Genomic DNA, 26,543 nt, shown 5'->3' with positions numbered 1-26,543 from the left:
AACTGCTCTTTGCTACATAAGCTGGCTTAAGTTTGTTTCTTTTATTTGCAACTGAAAGAATCCTAAGTAATAAGAATATAATGGCTCCTATTTTCGGGCATGCTTACTGTATGTCAAACTCCATTTTAAGTGTTTTACATGTATTTTGTTATTTAATTCTCTCAGCAACTTTGTGAGGAAGATAACATTAACCCAAGAAACCAAATAACCTGCCCAACATCTCACAGCTAATAAGTTGCAGAGCCAGATCCAAAAGAGTTCACAGTCCTAACTACTATGTTTTACTGCCTCCTTTGACACAGATCTCAGTGTTCTCATGGTAGATGGCAGCACTGGTGGTAATGATGAAGCACATGCAGCTTTCTGGGTAATGACTATTCATTCATGAGTTCACAACATTTCTTGATTATTTATTATGTGCCAGATAATGTTCTAGGTACTAAAGACATAGTGGTGAATAACATAAAGAGTTCACCCTTATGGGGATTATATTTTGCTGATGGGAGTGTTAAGCAATAAATTAGCAAAAAAAAAGAAATGAGGAAAGTGAATCAGTGATAGAAAGTGACCAAGGGAGGAGCCTATTTTAGTTTGAGCAGTCCAGGAAGGCATCTCTGGAGAGATCCCATATGAGATGAACCTTGATATTAGAGAGGAACCAGCCATTCTGAGATTTGGGAAAAGCGCAGAGGTGTAGCAAGTACAAAGTCCTTGAGGTGGAATGAACATGGCATGTTAGGAAAAAGAAGATCAGGGGTGACGTCAATATCATGGTAGTATGAGACAGTCTGTTGGTCTCTCCTCTTCAATCTACAAGGAGTAAAACGTTCATAACTCAACAAAGGTTCCTCTGGTCCAACACACTAGGATTCTGGAGACATCCACACATCTGTACATCTGAAGATAAGTAGACTGGAACAAATAGACGAGGTGGAATTGGGAGAACATCAGAGGTGGTACTTGCAATCTGGACTCCATGGCCATGACAGTACTGAGCCAACAGTTCCAGAGGACCCAGTAGTAATAGGGGAGGCAGCACACACAAATTAGGCCTCCAGACTGCAGCAGTACCCCAGACACAGGGAACCAGGCATCAGCAGTGGAAAGGCCCATGACCTCAGCCCCTCCAGTTCTGGTGGTGCCTGGACTCTGGCACTCTTGCATCTGACAATCCCAGATGCATCAAAGGCACCCATGACCCCCTTCCCACACCACCCTCCCTCTGCCCTTGCTGTGGCAGAGTTGCCCACCACCCAAGCATCCCTGGACCCAGTGGAGGTGCCCACAATCTTGATGCCCTTGGCAGTGACCCTGGCAACAATGGCAACATTGGCAACAGCAAGGCACCAGAGATTCTGGAGGCAAAGCAGCAAGGGCATAAGTGACACCTCTGGCAGAGGCGGTGGAGGGTGGAAAGTCAATTTTCAAATATAGCCAGAGACACTTCGGGTAAAAGAAACAAAAACTTGTGCTATAGCACTACCTACTAGAAAAAAAAAAAAGGCCTCTAATAACCAACATGTTGAATTGTTAAAATCAAAGTGAAGAAACTTAATATAAAAAACTAAAGAAGAAAAAAAAAATCAAAGTGAAAAGAGTTTTACCTAATTTAAAAAGGTGTTTGCTACTTCAAAAGTGCCAGCGGAGGAACAACTCATTAAGCACCATGAAAAACCATGGTAACATGGTATCACAAAAAGAAAATGGCAATTCTCAGGAAACCAAACTTAAAGTCATGAAAGAGTGTGAACTAACTGATAGGGAATTGAAAATATCTGTCATGAAAGAACTCAATGAGCTACAAGAAAACTCAGAAAGACAGTTCAATGAGCTCAGGAATAAAATTAATGAACAGAAGGAATGCTTTACTGAAGAGACTGAAACTCTAAAGAAGAACAAAACAGAAATTCTGGAGCTGAAGAACTCAATAAATTAGATGAAGAAAGCATTAAAAGCATTGGAAATAGAGCAGACCATAAGGAAGAGAGAACTAGTAAGTTCAAAATCTACAAATGATTCAGGTAGAAGAGAAAAGAGAACTACAATTTTTTTAAATGAATAAATTCTATGAGAACTACCCAATTCCATTAGGAAAGGCAACATAAGCCTAATGGGTATCCCAGAAGGAGAAGAGAGGGAGAAAGGAACAGAGAGTTTATTTAAAGAAATAATAAGTTAGGACTCCCAAGCCTGGGAAAGAACTGGGTATACAAGTTCACAAAGATAAGAGAACACATCATTATCTCAGTGCAAGAAGACCTTTTTCAAGACACATTATATTAAAACTGTCAAAAGTCAATGACAAAGAAAGAATTTTAGGGCTTCCCTGGTGTCGCAGTGGTTGAGAGTCTGCCTGCCGATGCAGGGGACACAGGTTCGTGCCCGGGTCTGGGAAGATCACACATGCCATGGAGCGGCTGGGCCCGTGAGCCATGGCCGCTGAGCCTGCGCGTCCGGAGCCTGTTGCTCCGCAACGGGAGAGGCCACAGCAGTGAGAGGCCCGCGTACCGCAAAAAAAGAAAGAAAGAAAGAAAGAATTTTAAAGGCAGCCAGGGGGGAAAAAAAGACAGTAACCTACAAGGAGCCCCCATTAGGCTATCAGTAGATTCCTTAGCAGAAACTCTACAGCCCAGGAGAAAGTGGGATGACATACTCATAATATTGAAAAATTAAAAACTGTCAGCTGAGAATACTCTACCCAGCAAATTTATACTTAATTATAACAAAGAAATAAAGGTTTTCCTAGACAAACGAAACCTGAGGGAGTTCATCACCACTAACGCTGCCTTAAAAGAAATGTTGAAAACACTTCTCACTACCTCTACTTCAACTACGTTGGTGTCTTTGCTGTTTCTTCAATAGTCCAGGCATGTTACTGCCTCAGGGCTTTTGCACAAGCTAGAATAATCTTTCCCAAGATTTCTATTTGACTTTCTGCCTCACTTCCTGTAGGCCTTTCCTTGAAGCCACCTTCTCAGTGGGCCCCTTCCTGGCCATAAAACTCCCTTTTCCCTTCTTCCCTGTCTGTGATTCCTTTGTTTTTCCTTGGCAAAATCAATACCTGACATCCCATACATTTTATGTATTTACCATTTTTATTGCCTCCCCTGCTAGAATTAACCTCTAGGAGAACAAGGATTTCTGTTTGCTGCTATATTCCCAAAGCCTAGAGCAGTACCTGACATATTATAAGAGTTTAATAAGTACCTGTTGAATGAATAAATCCATGAGGGCAGGAAGGAAAATAATGAACAAGTTGAGTAAGCCAAGCATTGGACTTTATATAGGTTATCTCCTACATGGTGAATATTGTCCTTGTGCTACAGGTGAAGAAATTGAGATATTGTGAGGAAAATTTGCCCAAGATTATGAAGTTAATAGTTAGCAGAGTTTATTTTCAAAGTTGGGCTTTTCTGGCTCCTTCTACACCATAATGTTGCCTTGTAGAAAGCAATGTCACAATGACTTCAGGGGTGGGGGGGGCTGTTGCTTAGCAGCCACTCTGCGTTACACCCATCAAATTCCTGGTTAAAGTCCACTTGTAAGAGTGGTCACTCATGGAGATGGTATACAAGAGAGTCAGGGTTTTTAAAAGTCCCTTTGATAGAGAGTTCTGGTCCAGAGCTTCTCAGAGATCTTCAAAGTTCATGCCATCTGGGCTTCCCTGGTGGCGCAGTGGTTGAGAGTCCGCCTGCCGATGCAGGGGACACGGGTTCGTGCCCCAGTCCGGGAAGATCCCACATGCCGCGGAGCAGCTGGGCCCGTGAGCCATGGCCGCTGAGCCTGCACGTCCAGAGCCTGTTGCTCCACAACGGGAGAGGCCACAACAGTGAGAGGCCCACGTACCGCAAAAAAAAAAAAGAATCTCTGAGTGGGATGGTGGGATGGTGGGATGGTGGGATGGTGGGGGTAGTAGCTGCAATAAGTTACCTTGGCTCTCTACCCACCTTAGGTTTATTTCTACATCCTAAGCCTTAGGTACTTTTAGGTAGCTGAACCATACATACCCTTTTCTTAGTTTTCTACCTACTATAGACTTGTTTCTAAACCATAGCTGATACATGAACACAAAAAGGATGATTTTGTTTCTCTACTTAGAAGGCTTTTCATGTGTGTGTGTGTATATATATATATCACCCTCTAACATATTGGTCTTTTTCTTGGAAACAGGATATGACACCTTACCCAGGCATGTACCAGACAGTCAATCCTCGAGAGCAAAAACACAAACACAATTTTGCTCCATTTAATTCTTTGCTGCCTCGATTTAGGACATACTCAAAGGACTCTTGTTATCCTGGGTATGTGTCCCTCTTTCTGGTGCACTTCAACAAATAGCAATAGGAAAGGAAGTACAAAAAGGGGTTTCATCCCAACCATGCCCTCTAAATAAGAAATCATCTATCTTTAAAGATTCAACCTCTTGCCTTCCAGGTCTCTAGAATTATAAAATTGTAGAGTATAGTGATTCATTCAATAAATATTTATAAGTAGCCAGGCAGATTTGTAGGGTTCAGAGATTTTGCATTAAACCCATCACACAAGCTTCCTGATTTCTTCGAGCTTATATTCTAGAGTCCAAACAATGAGAAGCAAATAAACAAGAAAATATCAATGGTAATAAGGAGAGTGACCACATTATTTGTTAGTCAGACAGTGACAATTCTCAGAATGAAGGGTGTCTTATTAACAATTATACCAAGATGGTAGCCATAAACTAGGGCTGTCATGGGTGCATCAGGAAGTCTGGTGACCTGGTGATGTGCTGAATAAAATCAAACAGGATGATGATATCATACAGAGTGGTGGACTGGAATCTACTTTGGCAAGGACTGTCAAGACAGGTCTTTTTGGGGAAATAACACTATATGAAATCACAATGACAAGACTGAGCTGGCCCTGTGAAGATCGGGGCCCAGAGCTTCCCAGAGAGGAGGAATAGCAAGTACGAGTGCTATAAGCTGGGAAGGAATTTGGTGTGAGGAAAAAAGAAAGAAGATCAGTTTGGCTAGAGTGCAGTGACCAAGGAGGAAATGAGAACATAGGAGGAGGGGTGGGGCTAGAATACATAGGCCTAGTAGACCAAGGGAAGCATTCTAAATGCTTTAGGAAGGCTTTCAGAATGTGTGGAATTGTAGGGCACAGGGTCAAGGTCTTTCTTTCTTTCTTTTTTTAAAAATTTAATTAATTAATTAATTAATTTATTTATTTATTTTAACATCTTTATTGGAGTATAATTGCTTTACAATGGTGTGTTAGTTTCTGCTCTATAACAAAGTGAATCAGCTATACATATACACACATTCCCATATCTCTTCCCTCTTGCGTCTCCCTCCCTCCCACGCTCCCTATCCCTCCCCTCTAGGTGGTCACAAAGCACTGAGCTGATCTCCCTGTGTTGTGCGGCTGCTTCCCACTAGCTATCTATTTTACGTTTGGTAGTGTATATATGTCCATGCCACTCTCTCACTTTGTCACAGCTTACCCTTCCCCTCCCCATATCCTCAAGACCATTCTCTAGTAGGTCTGTGTCTTTATTCCTGTCTTACCCCTAGGTTCTTCATGACCTTTTTTTTTTTTTCTTAGATTCCATATATATGTGTTAGCATACGGTATTTGTTTTTCTCTTTCTGACTTACTTCACTCCGTATGACAGACTCTAGGTGCATCCACCTCACTACAAATAACTCAATTTTGTTTCTTTTTATGGCTGAGTAATATTCCATTGTATATATGTGCTACATCTTCTTTATCCATTCATCCGATGATGGACACTTAAGTTGCTTCCATGTGCTGGCTACTGTAAATAGAGCTGCAATGAACATTTTGGTACATGACTCTTTTTGAATGATGGTTTTCTCAGGGTATATGTCCAGTAGTGAGATTGCTGGGTCATATGGTAGTTCTATTTTTAGTTTTTTAAGGAACCTCCATACTGTTCTCCATAGTGGCTGTATCAATTTACATTCCCACCAACCCTCAGAATGGGAGAAAATATTTGCAAATCAAGCAACTGACAAAGGATTAATCTCCAAGATTTACAAGCAGCTCAATAACATAAAAACAGACAACCCAATCCAAAAATGGGCAGAAGACCTAAACAGACATTTCTCCAGAGAAGATATACAGATTGCCAACAAACACATGAAAGAATGCTCAACATCATTAATCATTAGAGAAATACAAATCAAAACTACAATGAGATATCATTTCACACCGGTCAGAATGACCATCATCAAAAATTCTAGAAACAATAAATGCTGGAGAGGGTGTGGAGAAAAGGGAACACTCTTGCACTGCTGGTGAGAATGTAAATTGATACAGCCACAGGGTCTTTCTTTTACTGGTGAGAAATCCAAGGATCAGAGAGTGAGTGTAACTTTCTCAAGGTTGTACTAAGGAAGTGGAGATGTTGAATCTTGATTCCCTCATCCATTCTATGTGTTATTTCCACAGCAAAGAGTCTACACCAAAAGACAAAGTGTTATGAACAAAGGCAATTATTAAATAATCCCATTATCAAGAAATTTCACCTGGTTCTGCTTTGCTGTCCCTAGATTACTGATAACTTTAAATTAGCACTGCACTTTTATCCTCAAATTTATATCATGAGCAGTACTTATGCATCACTGTGTTAGCTGTCTTTTATCACCCACAATTTCTGGGAACTTATGGTCTCTCAGCTAAGGATACTGAAATTCCGGAAATATTTTAAAATAGAGTTGATTTTTACTTTGTCAAGACTAGATATCTTGAACGCTAAAACTTAGTTAGAAATACATTAAAAGGTAAAGGATTCCTATGTTAATCAGTTGGCTGACTTTCCCCAAAAAGTTAGGACTCTAGATCAGAGGTAGAAATTCATATATGGCCACTAACTCATTACATATGATGTTTTGTATTTTTGTTTCTAGCCCCACCACATACAACCCAGAGATAAAGCCACCCAAAAAAGTCACCTGGCCAATGAAGTTTGGATCTCCAGACTGGGCTCAGGTTCCATGTCTACAGAAAAGAACACTGAGAGCAGAGGTAATAGGATTGGACTTCTATGGAGCCCTTTACCTAATACTTCCCTGTATACCAGTGATTCTTAACCAGGAGTCTGTGAATAAGCTTCAAGAAATCCTTGTTCCTCTGAAATTATTTGCACAGTTTTGTGTGTATATGCATATGGGGATCTTTTTGGAGAGTTACACAATTTCACTTGATTTTTAAATGTGTGTGTGAGCAAACAAGTCACATTTTCTTATTTAGTTCTCAAATAATCTATAGTAGTCCGAGATACTTATCCCTCTATGACTGAGGAGGAAACTGAGGCTCAGATGAATTAAGTGTGGCTTGTAGAAGTTGCTCAACCAGAATCTAGGTCTTGTGAGTCCTAAGCCAGTGTTCTTTCCATCACACCACTTGTGTATTAGATCATCAAGGGGCTGTGGATCATTCTAGCAAGAGCATGGATTTCAGGTACAGACTGCCTGGGTTCAGATACTAGTTCCATATTTGTTTGCTTTGTGATCCTGTGCAAGTCCTCTAACTATTCTAAGCCTCAGTTTGCTTATCTTGAAAATGGATATAATAATAGACTCAATCTGATAAAGTTGTAAAGATTGAGATATTGTAGAAAAGCATTTAGCACAGTACCTGTAACGTAATAAATGATCTCAATCCATGTCAGCTATCATAATTCCAGAGGTGCCTTTTTTCCCCTAGTGGAACTTTAGATTAATTCTACAAATATTTATTAAACGCCAAACGTATTAACGTCTTTGTGCCTATGGGTAACATTCAAGTATTAAACACACAATCTTCATTTTCAAGACGTTTACCAGCTACACTTGACAATTTACCAAGTAGAAAATAATTCCTAGAATGATATATTCCAGAGTAAGATGACAAAGAGTACATGTACAAAGCAATGCTGAGAGACTCACTAAGGCTAGGTTACTATGCAGTTGGGGTTCAGTTAGGCCACAACAGCTATAATGTACAGTTCTGTTTTGCACAGCCAGGAAGACCAGAGGCAGAAGGTTCTCATTCGAATATTGACCTAGAAAATATTCTTTCACTGCAGCTGCCCACAGACAAAGACTTTAGAAAGCCTCGGAACCGTGTGGCCTACCTAAGCCTGTATTACAACTGAAAAGCTGTGACTACCTTCATGTGTTCCTCCTGACCACAGACTCTCCAGGATTGAGGACAGAGCTGCTCTTGTCCTTCTGTATTGCTCTGGCCCACCTGTCTGCCAGCATGGGGCACAGGGAGGGGCAAGGGGCTCATAACTACTCTATAACAGCATAAAGACTAGTTCAGAGGGCTCTCTCTCCATGTGCTGGTTTGTTGTGTATACATGTAGATGGGCCAAGGGGGTTTCTACTGAGTGTTCAGTGGGGTGGCTTCACTTTTCTGAAATACTTGTGGGTCCCTGCCCTCTAGCTCTAATTCCCAGGCATGAGTTTTATGTTTTCTACCACTAGCCCTTGTGATAGGTGACTGTTAGTCTATACATATCAAGGATTTGGATGACTTGCTTGGCCTTGTATTTGGGCTTGCTAGATGCAGAGGATACTTAAAGGCAGAGTTAATATTTAGGTTTTAGGAGCTCTTCCAAGTGTCTGAGTTCCGCAGCGTGGATTGGGGAGGTCCTGATTTGATTGCCTTTCCCAGATTTGTGTAAAACTCACAGAATCAAAATATCACCCCTTTCCCATTACATCATCTATTTGGTCTGTCAGTCATCATCATATTGAGTTCCTACCATGCATCAGGCAGAGTGGCAAACACTGGAGATACAGCAAGAATCAAAATAAACTCACTTACTGGCTTCTTGAGCCTGGACTGAAGTATGAGGACTCCCCAGGGAGGCTAGTGGATTGGATCTGTTCCCCACTCCCAGTGTGAATGATGCCCTGAAGCCTTACAAGTTACTCTACGTGTGTTAAGGTCAGAACTCATGGCAGCCACATTCAATGTACTTATCTAGACACTGGCCTGGGAGACAGGCCTTTTCCTTCCAGCACAAACTGAAACAACTCAAGTATGGTTCCTTCAGAAAGGGCATTAAGTATAGTCTACCTTATCTTTTAATGGGAAGGTCCTTTTGTGCCTACTTAGCCTTCTTAGTAATTATCAGACCAATGGCAAGTCTTCATGTGTCTGGATACCAAAGAGTGAGATGCTGCTAGTGCCTCAAAAAGCTGTAGACTGCTGTACTCTTCAGGGTCAGCATATGATAAGTGTTAGCTGGTGAAAGAAGCACTAGGAGTTGAAACCTATTGGGAGTATGATGCTGAGAGGCCTAACTCCTTAGGGGCCAAGATCTTCTGAAGAAAAATGGTGAAAAACAAGTCCATCGGAAATCAAGTTAGAATATTGAGATAATGCTAAATATACCTCAGTCTAAAAACTTTTACTTCATTTAATCTGATCATTTAAAGATTTCTATTATCTTGTCAAGAAGTATTTTTATGACTTGAGATAAATCAAGATTTACATTTCTCACTGCTTTTGCCCACCTCCCTCCCTTTTCTCCTTTGGATCCACACACATGCTGCTTTTTTCAGAGGTGGTAATTTAGCATTCATTATTTTTTCTGACTTAGGGTCTTGGGCCCCTTCTTTGGAGGATATTGACAGGGATGAGAGAACATTTTTCACACTGTTTTTTGGTTCATAGTCTCAAGGCTTTTGCCAGGGAAGGCAACTCCCCTTTCTAAAATAGTAATCTGATTTGACAAAAAGTAAAAATTTTACTATAGCTTCAGTTAACCTCCAGGGTCCCTTGAAATTCTTAACTGTATATACAAGTACTTAAGAAAAAATACAAATGAGTACAAAAAATAAAGCATACAGTGTCATTTATTTTACATATGGATTTTGTTCAAGGGGTTTACAGTTTTTTTAGATTTTACTGGAGTAAAACCTAATTATAATTCTGCTTTAGTAACGTAGGGCTTCCAAATTGACAGATAGATTGATATAATATGTAGACTACATGGAGTATTAGAAGATTAAGTTTAACATGCAGCACAAGAGAATTTGCAACAAAGTAGAATTTTTCCAACATTTTAAATTGAAGGCCAATTACAACACTTGCAGTTCTGGTGGAACACCAGACCCTGAGCACACTGGGAGTGGAAGGTCTTGCCTCCAACACACTGGTGGAACTTGGTGGTGTCTTTAGGATTGCTATAAATGCCATCTGCTTTACCAGTGCAGAAACCTTCATCTCCTCCACTGCCCCCATCACTGTCACCTCCACAACTTCCTCCATCACCACCACCTTCTCCACCACTGCCGCTGTCTCCACTGATATTGACACAGAAAACTTCACTTCCGGGTGTCACTGGTGGGTTGTCTCCACCGATACTGGCACAGGAAACTTCATTTCCGGGTGTCACTGGTGGTTTGTACCAGGTCTTGGTGGCTGGTGGAGTGCATTCTAAAGAACAAAAAGACCATTTCAGAGCATCATAATAAGCTGTTTTTGAACCTAGAAGCAAAAACTATAGACCTCCTCTTATATCAGTTTTGTTCTCCAAGAACTTGAGCCCTGTGAGAGTTCTCAAGTTATGGTTGGGAAGAATGTTACAAGGGGACAGATGTCCAAAGCAAGGAGGAAGGGAGAACAAGGGCCCCTGGAGTCCTAACAGGATGTCAGCCCTAGGCTTATACTACGTTTCCACTCAGGGAGAAGTGAACCCAACCCTACCGTGATTGGACCAAGGATTTTATGCGGGGGGCTAATTAATACTTGTGTTTTCATAGAGGAGGCTTATCCATATTTCTGTCATAAGTAAAACATCTGCATTTTGTCATCTTGTTAGCAGTAAGTATTATACTTAGATTTTTTCATCTTGTTATGCTTTGTTTCGTATGCTTTATTTTTGCTTGTTTCCTTTCAACATTGCTTTTTCTCCCCTCTTTCTCCCTCTGGCAATTCAGACATTTTATATTTCATTTTACTCCATTACTAGAACCCTCTCCACCACCAGAATTTGCTGCCTCTTACTCCCTCACTCTATAATTTGAGTCCATCTTTTTATAATCATCTCTTAACAGGTTTTACAATTTAAAAAATCAATTATTCTGTCAATTTCCTGAGAGTAGAGACATACAGGACTCTTATATCTTCTACTTCTCTACCTCCATCTTTAGCCTTACCCCAGGGATGCTTAACCAAGGAACATACAAAGCCATGTGAAGAGCCGGGGTTTCTCTCCCACACTGTTGAGTCATGGACCAATCAGCAATGTGAGCCTTTGTGCCTGCTCTTCTTCAAGACCTACCTCCAACCCTCCCCACTAGCACCCAAAGACAAAATCTGTAACTAAGGCAGGTGGGAAGTGGCTAAGCTGGCCTGCTTATGTCTAAGTTAGGATATGGTGCACTGCACTGACAGGGAAGCTGTCTAGTTTAGAGAAAATGTCAGCACAGGCATCAGACTCACTTTCAAGATATCAGATTCTTCCTCCCAGACAAAATTTTCCTGAGAAGAAAGGCCCACCTCTAGGGTATAAGGTATATTCAAATCTTTGCCCACATAGCTACTGAACTTAGACTGGTGTCTTGATTGAAAAAAGTATTTCTAAAAAGCCTCTTCCAGTAAATCTGTCCCTTTTTCACATGATGCTCTGTGGCTACCTCCATGCACTCTTGCCCTTCTGCAGTTGCCATTCTTGCAGCTTGACCTACATCATCTTTAGAACAATGTGGTGAACTTAGCAGTGATGCACCTGAGGACAAGCACAGGAGCGACTTCAGCTTGATTGTGAGTGAATATTTGCCCTTATTGCAGAAGGAGCCTAAGAAGTCATCCAGATCAATGGCCCAAATCACGGCCCCACCAAAATTGTTCTCCTTAAGAAAGTCAACCTGCACGGGCTTCCCTGGTGGTGCAGTGGTTGGGAGTCCGCCTGCCGATGCAGGGGACACGGGTTCGTGCGCCGGTCTGGGAAGATCCCACATGCCGCGGTGTGGCTGGGCCCATGAGCCATGGCCGCTGAGCCTGCGCGTCCGGAGCCTGTGCTCCACAACGGGAGAGGCCACAACAGTGAGAGGCCCGCGTACCGCAAAAAAAAAAAAAAAAAAAAAAAAAGAAAGTCAACCTGCAGACACAAAGAGCACTTGGTAGCCAGAATCAAATGGCATCTACACAACAAAGAATGGAGTACAGGGTGACAAGGGGATATTAGGGAGAAAAATGCAAGTGGGTTGAAACCCTATGAATTTTTCTTTTATGAAAGGATATGTGCTTTGTGAATTCAAGGTATGATTGTCTAACTCAGTTCTATTTTTGTTTTCTTGCTCCAGTTAATAAACTCTTGGGTATTAATATAAACAAAGTTAATATTTATTTAATACTAGTATTCCAAGCTAAGCTACATTTTAACATTCATTACTTGCTTAATCTTCACAGGAACTACTAAGTAGATCCTATTATTATTACTCCTTCACAGATTTCTGGGAACTCACCCAGTCGTAGATGAGGACTTGAGAACCAGGTATATCTGACACCAAAGTCTAGACTGTTAACCACTGCACCATACAGCCCCTTTCTCCTGCATGTTGACCACCTTTCTCCTGACCAGGATTCTGTAAAAATGAACTGACAGAGCAGTGCGAAGGAAAGAGCCGGACGTGAGCCAACGTGGTAAGTCACTGAACAGAAGGCTGGCGGCAGGCCCAGGAGCAGAGTTCAGACAGCCCACCTGAGGGAGTCCAGGAGCTGCACAGAGAAGGCATCACTCAGGCTGGAGGGCTGGGCCAAGGCCCGGATGTGACAGACAGAAAGAGCCGCCATAGGGCCCTTGCTAGGCAGCTCTTTGTCCAACACCTGCAAGTGATGGCAGTAAACAACCTTCTGTTACCTCTGTCTTGCCCTTGTCCCCAGCCTTAGGCTTCCCCTGTGCCCCGAGCCCAGATATGATCAAAGTAGAATCATTTCTGGATTCGGGAGCTGCCAGGCTGGCTTTACTTCAAGTAAGAAGACACAGGTGCAGCGGTCACGACTGGGGCTGCCTCTGAGTCCAGGGTACAAGAAGAAGAGGTCCAGACCATCAAAGCCATGTGTCCTCAGGAGGGCTATCACTGAATTGACAAACTTCTGCCGGTTGGCAAATGTGGACAGCATCGTGGTGAACCTGCAAGGAGACCAGAGGTGAGACCAGGAGTGTTTTCTGCACAACCGCAGCCTCCCTTACAAGACCCCTTGGTTCACACCCCGTGGAGGGCACAGTGGATGTGACTGAGGAAAGGAAGGCAGGTTTTTGAAACTCTCAGAGGCTCTTAAAGCCCATCCCAGCATGGGGCTCCAATACCCAGGAATGGGGACTTCAGGCTCCAGGGAGGATTTGCAAACCACAAGTTCCCCTGCCAGATGGAAACAAGCACACAACCTGGGGTGGAGAGTGCAGGCTCAGGCCAGCTTGGCCTCTGAAAACATGGTCCGCCCCTAGCCAGGCACTGTCCTTCTGCGGTTTCCTCGTGGGTAACAGTTTAGTCCTGACACCCTGTCCTGGCACTGACTTTCTCTGCTTGAACAGATTAGCAGAGGGAACATGAGCCAAGGGCCAGCATTTCCAGAAAGATCTCTGAGCTAACGTGGCACAAGAGGGCCATGCTCTGACTAGGAGTTCAGTACTCTTTGCTCTTTTGTTCTTTGGCTGTTTGATTGTTTTCTATTTTTTCTAGTGTTTTCTCTCCCATAGTAAAAACACTATTGGAAAACTTGTAACTTATCAGAGTTGAACTTTAAGCAATTTGGGACTAGTCCTGAGTGCAATGATTAGAAAATTAACCAGATTCAGACTTAGGCAGGCCTAGTTCCATTATCTGGTTTCCACCCATAGCTGGGCGATCTCTCATGGTCACCTGTGTGAAATATGGTAAGTTTCTTAAGCTCGCACTCTTGCTTTTCTCTGCAAATTTAGAATGTAAACAGCCACTTTGTAAGCCTCTCCCAAGTAACCATGAGATAACGCATGCAAAGCCTCTGGCCAGCGTCGGTACACAGCGAATGTTCAAGAAGTCGTGGCCCAGGGAGAGGCGAGGCCTGGGGTCAGGCAGAGCCGGTTCTCACCCAGCTCCCTGCATCCTCCCTGCATTGCTCCTGGGTTCTGGGCCAGGTGCTTCCTCACATTCCCCCACTCTCAGGCCTCCAGGTGTCCCTGTCCTACAGCTCCTTCCTCTAAGGCAGGAAGGGAGGCAACTCTCTACCCTTGGCCTCAGCCATGAAATAGGGGACAAGTTTCTTCAGAGAACATGAAGGCAGTTTGTCACCACCACACTGCCTAGTGGAGGGTAACGCAGAGTAGCCACCATGCACTGGACACAGACCATGTGCCCAGGTGCTCAGCTGAGCATCTTGTTTATATCACTTTCTTTCCTCCCATCCTTTCAGGTTGATGCCACTGGCTCCATTTATAAAGCGAGGAAACCCAGGGCCTGGGAGGCTTGGGGTTTACCCGTGTCCCAAACAAGACTCCTCCCCTCTCTGAGGCAAAAGCCCTGCCTCTTCTGAAGCATTGAGGGGACAACTGTGAGCACCCCATTTTGCCCCTCATTTCCCCCCAGCCCCTTTCTCACCACCTCCTGGACCCGCCTTGTCTCCCCTCACTCACCATAGAGGAGAGGTCAGGGGACCCTGGAGTCCAGGGCCAGGTCAGGACTTGGGGGAGTACTAGCGTGTCTCCCCATGGCCCAGCTGGCTCCCCACTCTCTTCACCTCCGGCCTGCCTGCTCCTCCCCCATACACTCCCCCACCCCAGAGCGAAGGCCTGACAGCACAGTCTCGCCTCGATGAGCCGAAGCTCCAGCCCCGACGGACGGCAGTGTGTTCAACTCCCTGTTCCTGTGATGCAGGACAGAGTCTGTGAGCTGGGTTCTCATTCGTTCATTTGGGGAACTGTGGCATGCAGGGGGGATGGGGGGACAGGAACGGAAAGGGGGAGACGGGTGGGGGAACCTAAGGGAGAAAAGAGCAGAGCCCAGCAGAACCCAAGAAGGGAAGAAGGAAAAGAGGGAGAACAACCAGCCCACACAAAGGTCATCACACCCAGGAACCCCCAGGCTGTCCAAAGACCCCTAAACTCCCCGCTCCCATGACAGTCCCATAAAAAGGAAAAGAAAAGGCAGCCTAAAATTTCTCTTCACCCACTTTCTTAGTCAAAAAATATTTACTGAGCAATTATTATTTGCCACTGACTGCTTTAGGTGCTTGAGATACAGCAGTGAACAGTGGACAAGCTCCCTGCTCTCCTCTCCAGAGCTTGTAATCTAGTGACATGGATTTCCCCCACCCTTCTATAACCATCATGCAGTGACAGACCACCCCCGGGGCAGGAGAGCCCAGGAGTCCTGGGGAGGGAGCACCAGCTCTCTGCCGGGCACTGACCCAGCCACTGGTGAACAATGATATCACAGACATTGGTCCTTCCCTTGGGGGGCTCATTTGCAGGTGATAGATCGTAATAGAAACACTAGCATTTGTGAAGCATTTGTGATGCACAGCCCTCTCTGAAGCACTTCAACAGCATTAATACATACAATCCTCAACACGGAGCTAGAAGGGTGAGTTGGGATATACCAGGCAGAGAAGAGAGAGGAGGGCATTCCAAGCAGGGGTCACAGCAGCCACGAAGGCAAGGAGACAAGGACAAGCTCAGAGTGCTGGTCAGTGAGAAGCTCCCAAGGCAGGTAAGCTCCGGAGCGCCCTGGACAGGAGGCTAGGACACAAGAATCAGAGGAAAGTTTATGACTCACAGGAGAAAAGGATTAACTCTCTTCCATTTGTAAAATACAACCCCGCATCCAAAGTGAACACACCTCTCCTTGAGCTTGTTGAACTCTGGGTAGAGGATTTTCTCATCCTCGGGATCCTTAGGAACAATCTGATTGTTGTTCATTGAGGCAAAGGCAAATACCAGGTGGGTGCAGAGAAAGGGGTCCAGGTCCCAGGGCAGGATCGAAGCAGGGCTGGGCCGACTAAATGCCCAGTTGGTGAAATAACACACCAGTTTGTGGGCAGAACCTGGCAGGGGAGAGCAGGTATTTGTTGGCAGAAACCAAGGTGGGGATGGAGCTCAGCTTCCACAGAGCAGCGTGGACACAGCTCAAGAAGCACGGCCACTGTAACACCCCCCCCACTCACACCCCAAATCTACACTGAAGGCAGGTCCCTCCCCCACCGCTGGGGTCCCCCGGGGCAGGGGGAAGAATGCCTTATGAAACCCTGGTCAGAATGGATCCTCGACTTTGGATCCTGGCACAGAGAGTGAGCCAAACAGCAGGTGACTGAAAATCCTCTGCTGAACTGCATTGGGTCAGTGATTCCTGACACGGAGCCAGGGTAGGGCAGGGCTGCAGGGGCACTCGACCTGGAGCACTTCTCAGGTGGACACTCTCCCTGGCTCTGGAGAGGACCACACAGGGTCCTTACCCTTGTCATGTTTCAGCACAAGAACCAGCCCTGCAGGACACAAAGGAGGAATCACACGCAGATTCACAGGCACACCCAGAGTGACACAATCCAGCACGCTCTCCAGTTCTCAGTACATCCACAAACTAACACAAATGGAGACACACACACCCTTCCCTCTCTCCTCTTCTCTACACTGAGCAGATGAAGCCAGATCTACCTAAAATAATAAACACCACTTCAGTAAACACCATATGTATACACACATGCTTTGCACAGGGACAACCATGACATTTAGAAGTCCCAGCAAAAGCTCAAGGTCAGTGATTCTCAACCTTGGATGCTAATTTAAAAGTAGTGTTATCCTATTATTCAACATAGTTTTGGAAGTTTTAGCCACAGCAATCAGAGAATAAAAAGAAATAAAAGGAATCCAAATTAGAAAAGAAGGAGTAAAGCTCTCACTGTTTGCAGATGACATGATACTATACATAGAGAATCCTAAAGATGCTACCAGAAAACTACTAGAGCTATGCAATGAATTTGGTAAAGTTGCAGGATACAAAATTAATGCACAGAAATCTCTGGCATTCCTATATACTAATGATGAAAAATCTGAAAGTGAAATCAAGGAAACACTCCCATTTACCATTGCAACAAAAAGAATAAAATATCTAGGAATAAACCTACCTAAGGAGACAAAAGACCTGTATGCAGAAAATTATAAGACACTGATGAAAGAAATTAAAGATGATACAAATAGATGGAGAGATATACCATGCTCCTGGATTGGAAGAATCAATATTGTGAAAATGACTCTACTACCCAAAGCAATCTACAGATTCAATGCAATCCCTATCAAACTACCACTGGCATTTTTCACAGAACTAGAACAAAAAATTCCACAATTTGTATGGAAACACAAAAGACCCCATGTAGCCAAAGCAAACTTGAGAAAGAAAAACGGAGCTGGAGGAATCAGGCTCCCAGACTTCAGACTATACTACAAAGCTACAGTAATCAGACAGTATGGTACTGGCACAAAAACAGAAATATAGATCAATGGAGCAGGATAGAAAGCACAGAGATAAACCCACGCACATATGGTCACCTTATCTTTGATAAAGGAGGCAAGAATATACAGTGGAGAAAAGACAGTCTCTTCAATAAGTGGCACTGGGAAAACTGGACAGCTGCATGTAAAAGAATGAGATGAGAACACTCCCTAACACCATACACCAAAATAAACTCAAAATGGATTAAAGACCTAAATGTAAGGCCAGACACTATCAAACTCTTAGAGGAAAACATAGCAAAACACTCTGACATAAATCACAGCAAGATTCTTTTTGACCCACCTCCTAGAGAAATGGAAATAAAAACAAAAATAAACAGATGGGACCTAATGAAACTTAAAAGCTTTTGCACAGCAAAGGAAACCATAAACAAGGCGAAAAGACAACCCTCCGAATGGGAGAAAATATTTGCAAATGAAGCAACTGACAAAAGGCTAATCTCCAAAATTTACAAGGAGCTCATGCAGCTCAATAATCCAAAAAAAAAAAGAAAGAAAAAAACCCAATCCAAAGATGGGCAGAAGACCTAAATAGACATTTCTCCAAAGAAGATATACAGATTGCCAACAAACACATGAAAGAAGGCTCAACATCATTAATCATTAGAGAAATGCAAATCAAAACTATAATGTTATATCATCTCACACCAGTGAGAATGGCCATCATCAAAAAATCTACAAACAATAAATTCTGGAGAGGGTGTGGAGAAAACAGAACCCTCTTGCACTGTTGGTTGGTGGGAATGTAGACTGATACAGCCACTATGGAGAAGTATGGAGGTTCCTTAAAAAACTAAAAATAGAACTACCATACGACCCAGCAATCCCACTACTGGGTATATACCCTGAGAAAACCATCACTCAAAAAGAGTCATGTACCACAATGCTCATTGCAGCACTATTTACAATAGCCAGGACATGGAAGCAACCTAAGTGTCCATGGACAGATGAATGTATAAAGAAGATGTGGCACATATATACAATGGAATATTATTCAGCCATAAAAAGAAACGAAATTGAGTTATTTGTCATGAAGTGGATGGACCTAGAGCCTGTCATATAGAGTGAACTAAGTCAGAAAGAGGAAAAGAAATAACGTATACTAACATATATATGGAATCTAAAAAAAATGATCATGAAAAACTTAGGGACAAGATGGAAATAAAGACACAGACCTACTAGAGAATGGACTTGAGGATACAGGGAGGGGGAAGGGTAAGCTGGGACAAAGTGAGAGAGTAGCATGGACAAATATACACTACCACACGTAAAATAGATAGCTAAAGGGAAGCAGCCGCATAGCACAGGGAGATCAGCTCGGTGCTTCGTGACCACCTAGAGGGGTGGGATAGGGAGGGTGGGAGGGTGGGAGATGCAAGAGGGAAGAGATATGGGGACATATGTATATGTATAGCTGATTCACTTTGTTATAAAGCAGAAACTAACACACCATTGTAAAGCAATTATACTCCAATAAAGATGTTTAAAAAAGTAAATAAATAAAATAGAAGTCGTGTTATCTTGTGTCCTCCCCCAGGGATTCTGATTGAATAGGTCTGAGGTGGATGCCAGGCATAAAAATGTTTAATGTGCAGCCAGAGCTCCACCACTGCTCTGATCTCTCCTCCCTGAGCCACTCTGGCCCTTCATTGTGTCCTGTCCCACCTCTACCTAATGCAGGCCCCTGAGTCCCAGGATGCTTTTTAGGCACCAGAGAGACAACAAGCTTATGTAGCCTGGCACCCCTGGACTGAGAGACATTGCAGGGCTGGAACCCACCACACTCACCAACCCATAGGAACAGCTTCCCCATCTCCATGTTCTGAGAGCTGTAAGCCTAGACATGGAACCCCTTTATATGCGCTTCCCCAAGTATGACCCTGGGACAACACTGGGATAGCCCAGCTAAATACATACAAAACCAGGGACAATGATTAATGGGCAGCTGCCCCAGAGTCACAGTGACCCCAGAATCTCCTGTCCTCCCACCCAGCAGAGCTATAGCTCTCAGATCCAACAAAGCAACAACTCCCTTTGACACTGGCACAGAGTGGGTGTCCACCATGAGCCCTGGTGAGGACAGGGCAGTGCTCAGCCCCTCTTCCTGGAATTCAGCCCCACGTGGACTGAGTATGAGGAAGAAACACTGAAGGGCAGCAGTAATTCTATTGTTTTAAGATCAGTGGTTTTAGAGAGCTGTGTAATGTAAAGTTAAAAAGCACCAGACATGGACTCAGGCAGGCCAAAGTCTGAATCCTAGTGTCAAAAATTAGAAGTTTTAGGGCTTCCCTAGTGGCACAGTGGTTGAGAATCTGCCTGCCAATGCAGGGGGCACAGGTTCGAGCCCTGGTCCGGGAAGATCCCACATGCCGCTGAGCAGCTAAGCCCGTGAACCACAACTACTGAGCCTGCATGCCACAACTACTGAAGCCCACGCACCTAGAGCCCATGCTCTGCAACAAGAGAAGCCACTGCAATGAGAAGCCTGTGCACTGCAACAAAGCAGCCCCTGCTCGCCACAGCTAGAGAAAGCCCGTGCGCAGCAACAAAGACCCAATGCAGCCAAAAATTAAAATTAATTAAATAAATAAATTCATTAAAAAAATAAAGTAGAAGTTTTATCATCTTGGACAGTTACTTAGCTCTTTGAGCTTCAGCTTTCACACTTGTAAAACAGAGATAACACTTGAACTTACCTCATAGGGTTTTATACATATTAAAGAGAATATGTCACTTCGTCCCAGCATTGACATATACACACTACCAAATGTAAAATAGATAGCTAGTGGGAAGCAGCAGCATCCAAGGGTAGATCAGCTCGGTTCTTTGTGACCACCTAGAGGGGTGGGATAAGGAGGGTAGGAGGGAGACACAAGAGAGAAGGGATATGGGGATATATGCATACATATAGCTGATTCACTTTGTTATACAGCAGAAACTAACACAACATTGTAAAGCAATAATACTCCAATAAAGATGTTAAAAAATTAAAAAAGAGATAATGTGTGAAAAACTGTTAGTTCAGTGCTTTGCATATAGTAAGGGCTCAGTCAATGGTAGCAGGTATTAGTGAAACCGTAAGAGTCTCCCCGAGAGCAGGGTTCTCAAACTCAAATGCTGACAGGCAGGTAATGTAAATCAATGTAGTGGACACGAAAGAATAGTTCACTTTCCACTTAATTGGAAGAATAACAGTTCAAGCTCAGTGATGCACTTCAGCTAACATGAGGAGGCAGCAGAGATTGGTATGAACAGGGACAGCACTCTGAGTAGCCACTAATTTCTGCATTGTAGTGAAGTAGAACCAATCTTTTGGAGGATTCTTCAATTTCTCAAGAGAAAACAAAAATCTGAATTTTTGTTTGAGTCAACAATGTTTGAGCCAGTATAAGAGCCAATGGGGACACTGTCATGAGAAGTGTCATGAATCTAAGGAATATAATGAATCTAATTCTGGACACCTGGATTTTTAAAATATACAACAATAATACAACAATAATATGAAGGGTACAACAATTTATGAAGGATAAATAACATAAGTCTATACTCCAATGATCCATCAGCTTTTTTTTCTGCTACAGAGGCTCTCAGACCATGAGAAGGTCCCATATTTCAGGGTCTGAACCTCAACCATGGGGGACCAGAAACTGGATGTTCTCACTGTATCCACTATGCCCATCCTCTTGGAGACTCACACAGCTGACCCAATCCACATGCCATTGAGGTGCTAACCAGATATCAATATAATAAATGACACTGGCAAATAACAATGGCTATTGGTTGAATTCACTTCATTTCCAATATGCAGAAACTAGGAAAGTTTAATTTGTATCAGCAGGTTGCTTGCATATCATGGAATAAAAACAATAAGTATAAACAATGGTATAGAATGTTTAGGGCAAGGGTATTTCACTGAAACTTGGGAAAGCCAGAGAATACCCCACCCAACAGAGGCTGTGTCTCCATTCGTTCAGCCCTCTTTGCCTTCCTTTATGTATTCAATGAATATTCACTCAGCACAGGCCAGGCCCTGATAGCCACCCTATGTTTGTGGTGATGAAGACACAGTTTCTGCTCAAGGAGCTTCTAGTCTAGTGAGCACATGGATCACATCCTCCAGAGGTAGTGTGTGTCTCTCTCTTGTATCTCTTGGATGAGTGCAGTGGAAATCACATGAGTTTTGTTTCTAAACAGAATTGAGATCCAGTTCCTGCTCTGCACTATAATTATGTCCCACCTGCATGTTCAATGCCACCCTCCATACCTTGGGCTAATATTAACCTGAATCAGGAGATAACTAAGTCCCTGAATGCAATGCTAGATCAGATTTGGCAACATCTCACACCATTGGTAGATTACCCCTGGTGTGGTTTCTAACTCTAATGACCAAGCTCTTACTTGTTTCCCAGTTCTTAGCCCTTGTGCTCTAATTCTTGTTTCTGGGTCTCCACTTTGATTTCTCCTGGTTTATAAACTGTAGGTACCACAGTTGGTTCCTAGGGCCTGGGTCCTGACTCATTCTTGCCAGGCTCCTGGGGCCTTACTGCCTGTCTTTTAAGACCACCCTGATGTGAATGCCTGCTTCTCTCTGCTTCTAAGCCCCCCTTCACACCACCTCCTGCTCGCCAGATACCACATCACTGAGATTTCCCACAAGGTTTGTGCCCTTTCACCCAGACTCCTGCCAGGGGCACTAGCTGTTCATGCTGTACCCATCACAGGGTCAAATCTGCCTGCCAACCGAACCTCCTTCATCTGTACCTGGCTCAGTGTTCTGGGCTCCTAATCTGCTGTAGTGGGCAAGGCTGGATCCCAGACCTCCCTCTTCCATACATTCAAAAGTGACTAATGATGCTGAGAAGAACGGCAAGATATAACAACGGATGCCCAGGAGTGACCTCTGCTTCATTCAGGGATGACTGTGCCAAAAAATTGGCAACTAAGCCTCTGTGTGTAGGAGATGATGAATAGTGAAATGCTGAGTGAGGGTCAGGTTGAAAATCACTGTGCCATGTCGCACTGTTCACTCCCAATCCTCCTCCTTGGGTTCCTGCTATCAAAAGTACAACCGTTGCTTTGTATTTTCACACACCCGCCCAGATACTTGGAAAACACTCCTTCCTAATGCTCAGCCTGTTCTCACGAAATGAGAAAAGGCATGTACAATACCTTTAGTTGGCTTGCTGAAGAAATCCCCACTGCAGCACAACCTCTTCCACATTCTACAACACTCAACTAGATGAAGGCAAGATCACAGACGTGAAGGGCTGTGGGTTTAACAAAGCATTTGACCAAACTTTTCATGATTCTCATGTGGAAGAATTGGAGAAGTATGACTCGAACAAAAGCAATTGGTTGAATAACATAAGAACACAAAGAGTGTTGACTCCAGATCAGTGTAAACTTGAAATAGCTTTACCACATCTCTAAAATGAAGGAGATAGACTAGAGCATTATTTCCCAATATTTAATATAAAAGATGATTTTTGGTTGTACATTAGGATTTTTAAATTTTAATATTTATGTGCTTTTTTTTTTTTTTTTTTGCGGTATGCAGGCCTCTCTGTTGCGGCCTCTCCCGTTGCGGAGCACAGGCTCCGGACGCGCAGGCTCAGCGGCCATGGCTCACAGGCCCAGCCGCTCCGCGGCATATGGGATCTTCCCAGACCGGGGCACGAACCCGTGTCCCCTGCATCGGCAGGCGGACTCTCAACCACTGCACCACCAGGGAAGCCCTATGTGCTTATTTTTAATGTGTTAGAAAATGTAATTATCCAAAAACCCCATGATTTCTTAGATATTATTTAAGTGTAAAACTTGAGGCAATTCAAAAAAGAATATTTTAATAACGTAGTGAAAGTAACACTATTCATTCAATCTCCTTAGAAGACATTTTGAGAACACCACAATCCTAAATGCATCTTGTAACCCAGCAACTTCACTTTTAGAAATTTACCATGCAGACGTATCTGCCCAAGTACACAAAGAAAGTATGTTCACTGCAGGTTTATTTGTAACAACAACAAAAAAAGAGAATTCCCAACTAACTAAATGACCATTACTTGGAGACACATAAATATGTTATTGCACATCCATGCAATGACCTCTTTCTTTACCTTTTAAGACAGTGGTTTTCTACTGGGCAATAAATCACCCCCATGGGACACTTGGCAATGTCTGGAGACATTTTTGCTTGTCACGATGGGGACAGGGGTGTTACTAGTACCTAGTGGGTAGAAGACAGGGATGGTGATAAACACCCTACAAGGCACAAGACAGCCTCCAACAGCAAAGAATTATCCATTATTGATAATTAATAATCCCAAGGGTGAAAAAAACCCCAGTTAAAGCAGAGTTGCTTTCATTATTGTTCTTGTTCTTTTAATGCCATCACAAACCTGAGATCACGTATATACTTACCCCTTATTACCCCAGATTTAAAATTAAACAACTGTTTCAACTATTGCAAAGTGAGCTCTTTTAGTGAGGATAAGTGATTGATTTATCTTTGTAGCCCCAGAACCCATAATTAAATAGTCTGTCTTTGGAATGAATGAGCTAAGGAAAAGCACAGCCAAGGAGCACACTCTGGCTTAGAAAGAGGCAACTGGCATTGGGTCCAGTTATAGAAGCAGGGATTGTAACAGCTATATTTTATATTACTTGTTTTTATCTTCCCATTTCCCTCCTGTTACTTTATATGAGGGCACTGTTGATAGCTAATTGTTTAGGTTTAAAGTGAAAGTATGAACAAATGAACATCATCCCATGATGATAAATAGCTGATGGAACTTTGGGTATCTCTTGTGTTGAGGTCATGACATTTGACCTGCATTTCAGACAAGAGAGGACAGTAGGAGGCAAACAGCCTGGACCACAACAGATATTTTCCAATTATCCCTCTACCTCCCTATCTTTCTCCACCTTGCTCTCTGCCCCTGCAAGTTAGTCTGTTTGGACTACATCCAATAGCTCAGTGGGCTCTGCCTGACAGAAGAGTAGATGGAGGAAGGAGAGTGAGGTCAGCGAGTTTATTCCCCTAGGGATCACTCCCTGTGAAGTCACATCAAGATGACCGTAACCCTCCTTCAAGGTTCACTGTTTCTCTCAAGGAAGACTGCTCGACCTGACTATCTCTTCTTCCAGTTTCAGGTAACCTCTCCCTGTAACAGCTCCACTGTTCTAGCCCTGGCTTCCTATACTAGCTCTATGATTCCCCTACACCACTCCCAAAACTCCGTAGTTACTCTCTTTGTAAATGAACCCTCCTCACATTATCTTAATTTGAGTGTACCACCTGTTTTCCTTAGGACCCTGACTGACAGACCATATAATCTTGGATCATGTTGCTTAATCTTTATGAGCCTGTTTTCCCACCTATAACGTTAAAATATTAATAATTATCTTTCCAAGTGTTCAGATTATTAAAAGTCTTACTTTAAATAGAGTGTTTAAAGACTAAGTACTCAAAAATATAATGACTGTTAACTATTTGCATTTTTTAGGTGCAACAGAACACTCAACTAGAAGCAATTTAACCAAAATGAAAACTTATTTACACTCACTAAAAGAAACCCAGAAGAGATGGCTTAATCAGCACTGCTTAATTCAGGTGTTCAGCACAATCATCCAGGACCCAAGTTCTTGACGTGTTTCTTCTCTAAAGGATATGGCCACCCGTACCTGAACAAAATCAAAGTCCTGTTGGTAAATATGGAGGAAGGAGGGAGAATAGTTATTAGACAGTCAACTGTGCAGGCTACACTGTTATTAAAGTGTATGTTAATGAGCAGCTGCCCAACCTTTGGTGGCACACCAGAGTGCATGTGGCCCAGAAAGACTCTTGGGGGGTTGCTGTCAGAAGAGCAGGGTCAGAACAAGAAAGACAATACCCTTCACAGAAACCAATGAAGAGGGACTATTATTCCTGATGACAGTGATGACTTCGCAGAAAGATTCCCATAACTCTGACAACAGCTTCTATTCACTTCCAACCTCACAGAACATGCAGCATTTTCCCCACTGACCAAGACAGTAATTGTTGGAGTTGTGGGGTTGCAAACAACAGACACCGGCTCTGGCTAAATCAATCAAAACAGGAATTCAAAGGAAAGCCTGTAAGGCAACTTACAATCAATGGGCATGTTGTAGAAGAGTCTTGAAACACAGGCAGTGTATATATGTCCATTTTCTAATAGGTCTGTGTCTTTATTCCAGTCTTGCCCCTAGGTTCTTCATGACCACATTTTTTTTTTTTAGATTCCATATATATGTGTTAGCATACAGTATTTGTTTTTCTCTTTCTGACTTACTTCACTCTGTAGGACAGACTCTAGGTCCATCCACCTCACTACAAATAACTCAGTTTCCTTTCTTTTTATGGCTGAGTAAAATTTCATCGTATGTATGTGCCACATATTCTTTATCCATTCATCTGTCGATGGACACTCAGGTTGCTTCCAGTAAATAGAGCTGCAATGAACATTGTGGTACATGACTCTGCATTATGGTTTTCTCAGGGTATATGCCCAGCAGTGGGATTGCTGGGTCGTATGGTAGTTCTATTTTTAGTTTTTAAGGAACCTCCATACTGTTCTCCATAGTGGCTGTACCAATTTATATTCCTACCAACAGTGCAAGAGGGTTCCCTTTTCTCCACACCCTCTCCAGCATTTACTGTTTGTAGATTTCTTGATGATGGCCATTCTGACCGGTGTGAGGTGATATCGCATTGTAGTTTTGATTTGCATTTCTCTAAAGATTAGTGATGTTGAGCATCCTTTCATGTGTTTGTTGGCAGTCTGTATATCTTCTTTGGAGAAAGGTCTGTTTAGGTCTTCTGCCCATTTTTGGATTGAGTTGTTTGGGTTTTTTTATATTGAGCTGCATGAGCTGCTTGTAAATTTTGGGGATTAATCCTTTGTCAGTTGCTTTGTTTGCAAATACTTTCGCCCATTCTGAGGGTTGTATTTTGTCTTGTTTATGCTTTCCTTTGGTGTGCAAAAGCTTTTAAGTTTCATTAGGTTCCATTTGTTTATTTTTGTTTTTATTT

General features: G+C 43.1%; 1 pseudogene across 1 annotated transcript in view; it reads right to left on the bottom strand.

Annotated features, from left to right (window-relative positions):
* Positions 1–9,889: 9,889 nt before the first annotated feature.
* Positions 9,890–26,543, bottom strand: part of LOC308630162 (acidic mammalian chitinase-like) — a 33,592-nt pseudogene continuing 16,938 nt past the window's right edge. The window contains exons 6-7 of the transcript in view: positions 11,735–11,873; positions 9,890–10,491 (exon numbers count right to left, since the gene is read on the bottom strand). The product of the transcript in view is annotated as an acidic mammalian chitinase-like (transcript). The remainder of the gene's footprint in view (positions 10,492–11,734; positions 11,874–26,543) is intronic.

Source organism: Mesoplodon bidens (genome assembly GCF_964165515.1).
Source record: "Mesoplodon bidens genome assembly, chromosome: 2".
Taxonomy (NCBI): Eukaryota; Metazoa; Chordata; class Mammalia; order Artiodactyla; family Ziphiidae; genus Mesoplodon; species Mesoplodon bidens.
This window is presented reverse-complemented; position numbering and strand designations above follow the sequence as displayed.